Here is a 9,654-nt window from a genome sequence, read left to right on the forward strand (position 1 = left end):
TTTCCATGAGAATTTCAGCTTTGAATAAAAATGATGTGTAAGCACATTTTGACTCAACTACAAAACTGAAAGTATCTAAGCATTTGAAAAGCTTTGAAGAGCACAAGAAACATCATTTCAGTCAACCGTGTCCGAACCTTTGACCGACAGTGTAAATATAGATCAATATTTGATGATACTGGGTCGTTGTCAGGTGCATGGCGATTCTGTTTCAGAAGAGGGCCTCTGTGACCCTATCACGGGGGGACAGAAGCTATCAGCGCCTCTCGGCACTAACAAAGGGCGCCCTTTGCCAAGCCAAATAGGTGTGTGTGGTTGTTGCGATATTACCTCATGCAGAGTCACTCATCTGTCCTCTGCCTGGTGACCTTGCCCTGACCTACAGGAGTATCTTTTTCACCTGTCTGCACATAAACCGTTGCCATTGGCTATATTCACTTTGACTCACAACGGCTCCTCTGGTCCAGCTGTAGTGCTGGAGACTAAAACAATAGTATGTGTTAATATGAGCTGTTTAAATTATGCTGGAACACTTTTTGACCCTCCGACTCCCTCCTGTGGCCAGGAGAGATGTTCTTTGGTTGAAGAAATAGTTCACTTAAAAATGAATTATTTGATCATTTATTCATCCTCATGTAATTCCAAATCCGTATGACTTTCTTATGCAGAACACAAAAGAATATATTCTGAACAATGCTGGTAACTAAACAACATTGGCCCCGTGGACTTTCCCTGTACAGACACAAAACCACTGGGACAGTTCTCAAAATATTTTCTTTGTGTTCCACAGAAGAGACAATAATACACAGGTTTAAAAAGACATGAGGGTGAATAAGCTTGATGACAGAATGTATAACTTCAACCTCTGAACTGAAGGAGAAGGTGTTTTAGAACAGCGAATTCTGTCAAGAGAAAAGTCTGGTGAGAACCAAAACCATCCCAAAATATCAACGTAGCTCATACCTTTTGTGCACAATGTTAACGGGGTGTAGGAAGACAGATGGAGTGTTCAGGAAACCTGTCGAAAGACAATCATTGTTTTTTCCACACCTCTTTAAACGGTTTTCTTTTTTCATTCCTTGGGTAGGTCGTGGTTCCACGTGTCTAGAAATGACATCAAAACTGGTCAAGCATCAATTAAAGGACTACTCCACCCAAAAAGGAAAATTCTGTCATGAATTACACACCCTCTAGTTGTTCCAAACCTTTTTACAAAAAAAATTTTCTGTTAAACACAAAGGAAGATATTTCGAAAAATGTAAGAAAGGGACAGTTCTGAGACACACCATTGACTACTATAGTAGAAAATACAAATAAATTAAATTTCCTAAATTCCTCAAAACATCCCCTGTGTTCAACAGAACATCATTGTTTCTACTACATTAGTCAATGGTGCTTCAGAACTGTTCTTCCAAATATCTTTCTTTGTGTTCAACTAAACCGTACGTTGTCAGAAATTTATACAGGTTTGGAACAACTATACGGTGAGCATTCATGACAGAATGATCCTTTTGGGTGGAGTGTCCGTTTAAAGGCTGCAAGGCAACGCATGTTTTGGGAAGCAAGAATATTTCAGTGGGTAAGTCGTGAGAAACCTTCCTGGAAAGAGAATCTATCTGGAGAATGGGTCACCCTCAAGGTTCACTGACACACAGAGGCCGAGCGATTGATGCTGGTCGGACCGCAGAGGCGAGCTGCCACGGGCCTCATCCTGAACAAGAGCCGCTGAGAAACACACCGTCACTCAAAACAATAAAGCAATGAAAAAGGGCCATAAACGTCTGCGGATACTCTGACGGAGACGTTCTAGGCGTGCTTGGATCTTCAAAGGGTTCAGGTGAGAGAGTCATTGTGCTCTCCTGCGGCTCACGTTTCCCTTTTAGCTCCCAGAGGGGGGCGAAACATCAAAGGAGAGGCTTAAAAAGCCTGTCATTGCTCACCTCCTCGTACCTGCAGACCGTAAGCTCTCTCCCGTCCGCTCGGCCAACAGCTGCAGCTCTGAAGGCTGAGCTCTTGTACGCTGTCAAATCAAACAATGGATCTCTCCCAGGGGTTCAGCTCTAAGCTGTGACTGGCACATATGAGGATATGATGGGCTCTTTTATTCAACACAGACGACTGGTTACAGATGCTTGGATTGCTGCAGTCATGAGCGCATACAAACTTTTTGTTTTTTCATACGAGAGTTCCCACAACAAGCATTAACCCATTATTCAATCAATCCTTTAGTCAATCATGGGGAATTATATATTTTGAATATTAAGTCTTTGTTTTTGTTACTTCATACAAATACAACTATCCAAAGCGATTAAAAAATCAACTAATTTAAACATACTCTATATGTTTATAATTAAATGAACATGCTAAGATTATTAAATGCTGTATGAGCAATGTCTATTGTTACACTTTTCAAGGTAGAGTCTTCCAAAGCAAATGATGGAGTAACATTTTGTCTAAGGAACTTTTTCCTGTAGTTGACTCATGTTAAAGGGATAGTTCACTTAAGAATGAAAATCTGTGAATGTTTTACTCGCCCTCATGTCATTTCAAACTTGTTTGAGTTTATTTCTTCTGCATATACAAAAGAAGGTATTTTGAAGAACATTGGGAAGCAACAACATTGGCCCCTCGTGACTTCCATTTACTGTGAACATTGTATATGTTGCATGTACGTCTGCAATTCAAGTACAATGTTCTTGTAGTAAACTATAATTCTTCCTGAAGTATATCTTGTTTTACTAAAAGACACCAAATCCCCAAAAAAGGAAACCTTTAATGGCCTAGACGCTAAACAGGCATCGCTGCTCATAATGTCAGATGTAATCCCAGGATGTTTTTATGGACCGATTTGATGTCCAAAAATGATTCTTTTTACTCTGGCCAGTAAACCCGTGCTCATCCAGCCTTCTGATGCCGGCGTACTAACAAGCATCTGTCAGTGAACATTTGGCGCTAGAAGAAAGACAAAGAAAAGTAAAACAATGCACACTTGACCACTTGATTAAAGTTTTCAATCAGGCACATTGTCATCAATATACAATCGCGTGCTTCTCAAGGCATGAAGCGGTCTGTGCTGATGAGGATGATGCGGATTTATGACAACATACTCCTGTTCTGACACAACGCTGCATTCAACACCCTGCTGGATCCCTTTATAGTGTGCGACCGCATTATTTTACAGTATAATTCACTCAAAATACACCATTCTGTACACAATGACATCGTGTTCCTGTATCTCAATTGGTTGAGCATCACATTAGGTCATGGGTTTGAATCCCAGGGAACAAAATGAATTAGGCACTTTGGATAAATGTATCTGAACATGTAAATCTCAATTGATGCCGTGTGGTGTGCAGTTCAGATCTCGTGCCTTGAGTTGAGTAATTCTGGATACTTAAAAAATGGGTTAACAATGGGAAGGGTATTTAGTTTTAGGCTAATCCATTTGTTTTTTGCTCGCATAAGCCATAATGTTGCTTTTCAGATATGAGGAACTGGTGATATGTGACTTTCGGAAGAACCATTTCTATTTTCCCAACAGCATGGTCACATTGAATCATGAATCTGGTTTTAATCTCTTTGCTTCAGGATCACACTATTAGTAAATCAAAAATAGATCTAAAGTAAATGAGACTCCTTGGTCTTGGCTTTTCACTAGATTACGATGTTTTGATGATTTCTTTGTTACATTCCCCGATAAAGATTTGCACTCAGGATGCATTTTTACTATACAGTACATATAATATAAAATAGCTTTATAGAAATAACATGTCATTTATTAGGATGTGCGAGTTAACATAACACTGGATTTATATCATCAGTTCACTTGCATAAGCCTTTGTAATGCACACAACATGCCAAGGTTTGGGTGGAATCCTAGAATAACCGATGGTTTATTTTCAACTCAGGGAAAAACACAGCCGTTGGGTTAAAATAAACCAGTAAAAATGCTTAATATTTTACCAAACAATGGGTTCAAAACATCCCACTCGTTGAAACAAACCAGCAAGGGTTCATTTATAACCCAAGGTTTCTATTGGCATTCCTTATTGACCCGAAAGCATCTTCCTCCATTGAACTTACATAAAATGTGTTTTCTGAAATTAAACATTTGCAAGTGTTACAACAAAAATTTTCTATAAATAATACCAAGTAATGATTTACTTTACCTTAGAGGAACCCAATATTGTAGTTCAAGAGTTGCGTTCCCCAACCGCGCTAAAAAGTCAGCTCGGGCTCTCGATCTTTACAGCCGCATGTGGGGAAGCATGATGAGGTGCTAAGTGTGTTATAAAGGCACATCAACACTCACTAAATCAGGTGAAGGCGCTTTCATTCTTCAGCTCTCCAAAACATTCAGCTTCCTGCCGCTCCAATAATTACCCTGATGTTTAATGGCATCAGCAGAGGTGTCGATAAAAATCATTTCCCAAACTTCTCTCGCTGAATTTCCTCTTTCTTTGCAAGCCAAGAAATCTGTTGAAAGTGAGTTTACTGATTATTTTTTGCCGTCGACTGGTAATATTTTCTGTTCAATCTATTCACCAAACCAGTTATAATTTCCCTTTTCATCATTGCAATGTATCAAGATGGCATTTGGAAAAGATCAAGAACTGAGGAACTGCAAACCAAAGATGTATAACTAGAAACCAACTGTTGGGGAAATGGAAACTTGGACCGGATGGTTCTACAAATGAGGAAAGGTTCGTTACACGAAGCCAACATCAATAAACCTGGACGCTTGAGTAATTTTCTGGAGGAAATTAAAATGGAAAAGTCTGCGATGATGTCCCTCGATGGCATACTTCGTGAAAGGCTGTGATGTTGTTCTTTGAAGGAAACTTCATAAAGTGTGAACAGCAAACCCTTGATCATGATGTTCAATTGGGTGTTTTCATGATCGTGATGGTGACAACCAAGCAATGTGAAGCAATGTTTTGAACTTTTATTTTACGTTTTGAAATGTTTCCGTTTCATTTATTTTCCTCCAGTAAAAACACTTTTGACATTGGTCACCTTCCTTTGGTGTGCAACTAGAATCATGTGCACGGAAAAGCTTTAGAGTATAAAGTTTAACAGCGGGAAAAAAAATCTCAACAATGACGGCAGCATGAAATAAATGACACACTAGACTACACATGTACACTATAGGAGACCATCGTAGGCCCCGGGGTCCTCAAGAGTCCCTCACGATGCAATTATATTACCGTTACATTGTACAGAAGGCACATCTAAGCTGCAAAGATACCGTGTGTTTACAATGCCACGCAGACGCAGAACATATTTATTTACGTCAATTCAACATCATTGAATCCCATGTGTATTGATTTGTGTGGGCGCTAGCCAGAAAATAAGACGCTCGTGAGCTGCTGCAGTTTATCTGGATAAAGAGTCACTTCTTATAGATGAGGGGCCACCAAGATTTGTGGCCCACCACTGTATACAATTCTGTCCTTTTGAGATATGACACACAAAAATGATATGAAAACACATGCTGATAAATGAACACAATCACACGGTCTGAAAATATCAGTTACAAACATGTGAAACCTAAAATAAACATCACACCAGTACACACGTATGCAACATTTGTGAGGTTATTCACAACAGGTTGGGAACAAATGCTACTCTACTTTTTTAACTAAAACTAATGTTGGTAAAATTATTTCATGCCAAATGGGCATTTAGTAATTTCATTTATATAAATTCACTACGTCATGTGAAAACATTAGAAGGACAGGGATAGTTCAACCAAAACTTAAATTCATCTACTCGCACTTGCACTTTCTAACGAACATAGAAGAAGACATTAGGAAAGTTATATTTTCGCTCCCAGGCATTTTAGTTACAATTGTTTTGAGTCCTTTATTAATTTAGTCATCTGTTGTTTATATATTTCTTGTTTATGCTGGCTTTGTAAAGAACGTCAGTTATGTTTATGTGTGCTATAAAAATCAATAATTGAAATGGACCTCTATGAACACAAAACCACTCGGACATTTCTCAAAATATCTCCATAAATAGATAAATTAATACATGAATGATGATATTAGGTTCACTGTCACCAAGTATGATAATGTGTCAATGTTCTTAAAATTGAGTTTTTTTAATCAATATTTAGCCATATTTTCCAGATTTCTCCAACCTAGTAAACTGTTTTTCATTCAGTTTGACCGCTGTTTAAAAACTACAAATTTCATCTTGATTATGAGATCTTAAAATGAACTTGTTCTCTCTGTTTCCACTGCAAATGTTCACAATAAACACGACACCCGTAAAACACATCTGCCCCAGCACTACCAATACATCACACAACTCCCCAAAGATCAACATCTGCATCAGGTTTCTTCTTTTCCTAACATTCTACAGATCAGAAGACCAACATCATCCATTAAACCAGAGTTCACAGAGGACAAGAATGTTTCTGGCTAGGTTTTGTCTGGCTGTTCTGGGCCTGAGCGGACGCCGTAAGCCAGCAGGTCTATCAAACTCCTTCACCTGTGGGCCAGAGACAGGTGCGACGCTGCCTCGGCCACGGCCTGTGTTTCCCCGCACAAACTCATCCGCCTCGATAGGGGTGATGGCCTTTGAGGAATCATGGGGGAGAAAAGCAAGATTTCAGCCTCTTGCGTATTTCCTGGCTAGCGTGGACCCTCATGTGCGATACATTCCGCTGCGCAAGGCAGCCGTGAAAGCCTAGTGTTGGCGGCTGCGCAGCCCCAATTACACACCCTCACGCTGCAATCACATCCTCCCTGCGCGCGCTCAAGCATATCACAGAAAATTCAAACCCAGTGACCCCCACAGTAAACACCATTGAGCCTGGAGAACCCAGCCAATTCTGAAATATTTCATTATTTGGAGGCCTGAAACGTTGCAAACGGGCGGAATTCACTTAAAACAGAAGATATGAAGTGATAGAACCAAAACATATGTCTCGAGGAAACGCTGTCACTCCAAAACTGTATTAAAAGGACAAAAATAAATCCAGTGAATACTATCTGGGGAAAATTGGTATGCGACCCGCAACGTTTACGCTACTTTAACTTAAATTACTTTAAGCATCTTTACTTTTAATCATAAGTTACCACAACCCATCACAAGTAAACATTAGTAAGAAGTAAAGCACTAAGTTGAACCGACATGAATCGAATCGTTTGCATTACAGCCAATTTGATGGCAATAAAACTTTAAGGCAGCCATTTTTACACTGCTCAAGTTCTGTTTGTGGCCCATCTGGGCTGTTTAAAACAATAACAAAGCCATTAAAACAGTAATTACTCCAAATTTTCCAATATGTGAATGGTTTCGTACTTCACGTATCTACCTTATGAAGTCTATTAGTGCTCAAAACAGTCCGACTCATTTTGTCATTTAGAATGGAAAGATGGAGAGGATGTCGTCACGGTAACTGCATCTGCCACTTGGCATCAACGAGTCATTAAAACGTGTCGGGATGAACCCATTATAGGTTCCTCTCATTAAGGCTAATTTTGACGACCTTTCGTTATGAAGCCATTTACTTTCCGCCAGCCGCCTGCGCAGATGTTTCAAAGACTTTAGAAGCCCAGGATGAATGTCAGAAACACATTTTTTCAGCGTTTGTCAATGTTTGTCAACCGTGCCTCAGACTGGGGTTGAGAGGAAGTTTGTGGCATACCTCTAAAATGCAGTTTGAACGACATGTCGAAAACACACATCTTTGTTGTTTAGCAAAATGAGAAACTTGTGTAACGTCGAGTCGCAGGTCACGAGGAAACAGCCGCGATAAAGGACAAGATTTCCGGGACCGCACGGTCACCGACTCTCGATTTCCACTTTTTCAAAGCATGGCGTGCGTTCTAGAATCATCTGGGTTTTCTCAAGTCAGTCATAATCAAATCTGGTTTATTGCATCCCAGCCACTCCGCTGAAGTGAGAAAAGGTCGACACAGTAGTGGAATGACCAGAGGGAGGAAGTGAGATGATGATAACTTCACAAGCTGGAGTGAGTTGAGCCTTCCTCAGACGCTCGGTCAAAACACAGCGGCCCACACTGAAGCGGTATAGATGTTATTTTCAGTCATATATTTATGGAAACGTGACAAGCTCAAGTGTCATTGACCAGAAGAGGGAAAAGCACCAATACAGCTATTTGTAACATAGACGCAATGCACCGTTAGTGGTCGAGAAGGACGCGTTGCTTTGTTCCGACAACTCATTGCAACATAATAGTTCATGTTAAGGACGGCTTCATTTTTATACTCCAAATATTTTTTGATTATATTTTTTGTATATTTTACATGAACCAAACATTTATGAAATTAAAAGGATCGTTCACCCAAAATTAAAACTTTCATATTTTATTCACACTTCCAAACCGGCATGACTTCATTTCTTCTGCAGAACACAAAAGAAGATATTTTGAAGAATGTCTGTAACACACAACACTGACCCACTTGACTTCCATTGTAATGTCTCAAAATATCTTCTTGAGTGTCACAGAGCGGAAAGAGTCACGAAAAGGGATTTTTTTGCCAAACATTCACATCTCCATTTTCAAGTCCTTGAAATAATATTTATATATAAATATTTGTACGGAAACTGAAAAAAATAAAGGTTTTGATCAACACAAGACTAAATATGTGGTGACAGAATTGATATTTTTGTGTAAACAATCCTTTGAACTATGTAAATATTGTAGCAGTTCTTCTGAAACATCATGTCCAAATTTTCATTTTTTCAGAAAATATATATTTTTTCCAATGATTGCATACCGTGTTGTCAAAGTTGACGAGCACTTTTCAAAACGTTTTATTTGTTAGATATCTGCAAAACCCGGTGACAAACATTAAGGGGGACTAATACCAAAAAAATTGGGTCAAAATATCCCAATACCCAATGTTTAGAAGGACAGCAGCAAAATGCAACAACTAATGCAGAAACTTTCTCACTTCGTCTGAGGACGCAACTCACCACGACACGGCCGGATAAGTCTTAAAAGCGGTGTTTGTGAATAAACATTTAACAGCCATAAAACGGCCGAGTTCCACAGAGAAATGACTTCAACACAACAAGCTTAGACTTCTCATCTGTTTCTTCGAAGGGGTTGTTTGTGTAGACCGGAGGAGGTGAAGGGGAGACGGAGGTGAGGTTGGGCCTTTAACTCCACTTAATCATCCCAGGCTGAGAGAAAGAACACCAAAAAGCACAAATCACGAACAATGTGCACACAGCACGGGAACATACTTTCTGTCCTTACAACAGATAAACATTCATAACGTGCGAAACAAAAAAAAGAAACGCAGTGATGAAAAGTGACAAGCCACGTGTAAACCATCAGTAGGCACGAAAGCTAAAAGCTAACTAAGTAGAACCGTTACATTGTGATTCGGTGTTTTGTTGCCCTTTTTCCTAAACACAGTCCTGTACGTGTGGGTGAATGGGCAGCATATTTATTTTGCAGCCATCTGTAGCAAATAAAAGAGTCGCAATGCTTCTCTTGGTGCGCTTATTGCTTTTGCTGGTTATTAGTTTTATTGGCTGTTCGTGAGCACCCCATTTAAACTGCACAGCTCATTTGAAAACAAAAAGGAAATGTGGGGATTAGAGTTTTTTAAGCATTTGTAACTGAAAACATCAAGGCTTTGCAAAATACTCAAACAGACCCAAGAT

Source organism: Triplophysa dalaica, chromosome 12, assembly GCF_015846415.1.
Source record: "Triplophysa dalaica isolate WHDGS20190420 chromosome 12, ASM1584641v1, whole genome shotgun sequence".
Taxonomy (NCBI): Eukaryota; Metazoa; Chordata; class Actinopteri; order Cypriniformes; family Nemacheilidae; genus Triplophysa; species Triplophysa dalaica.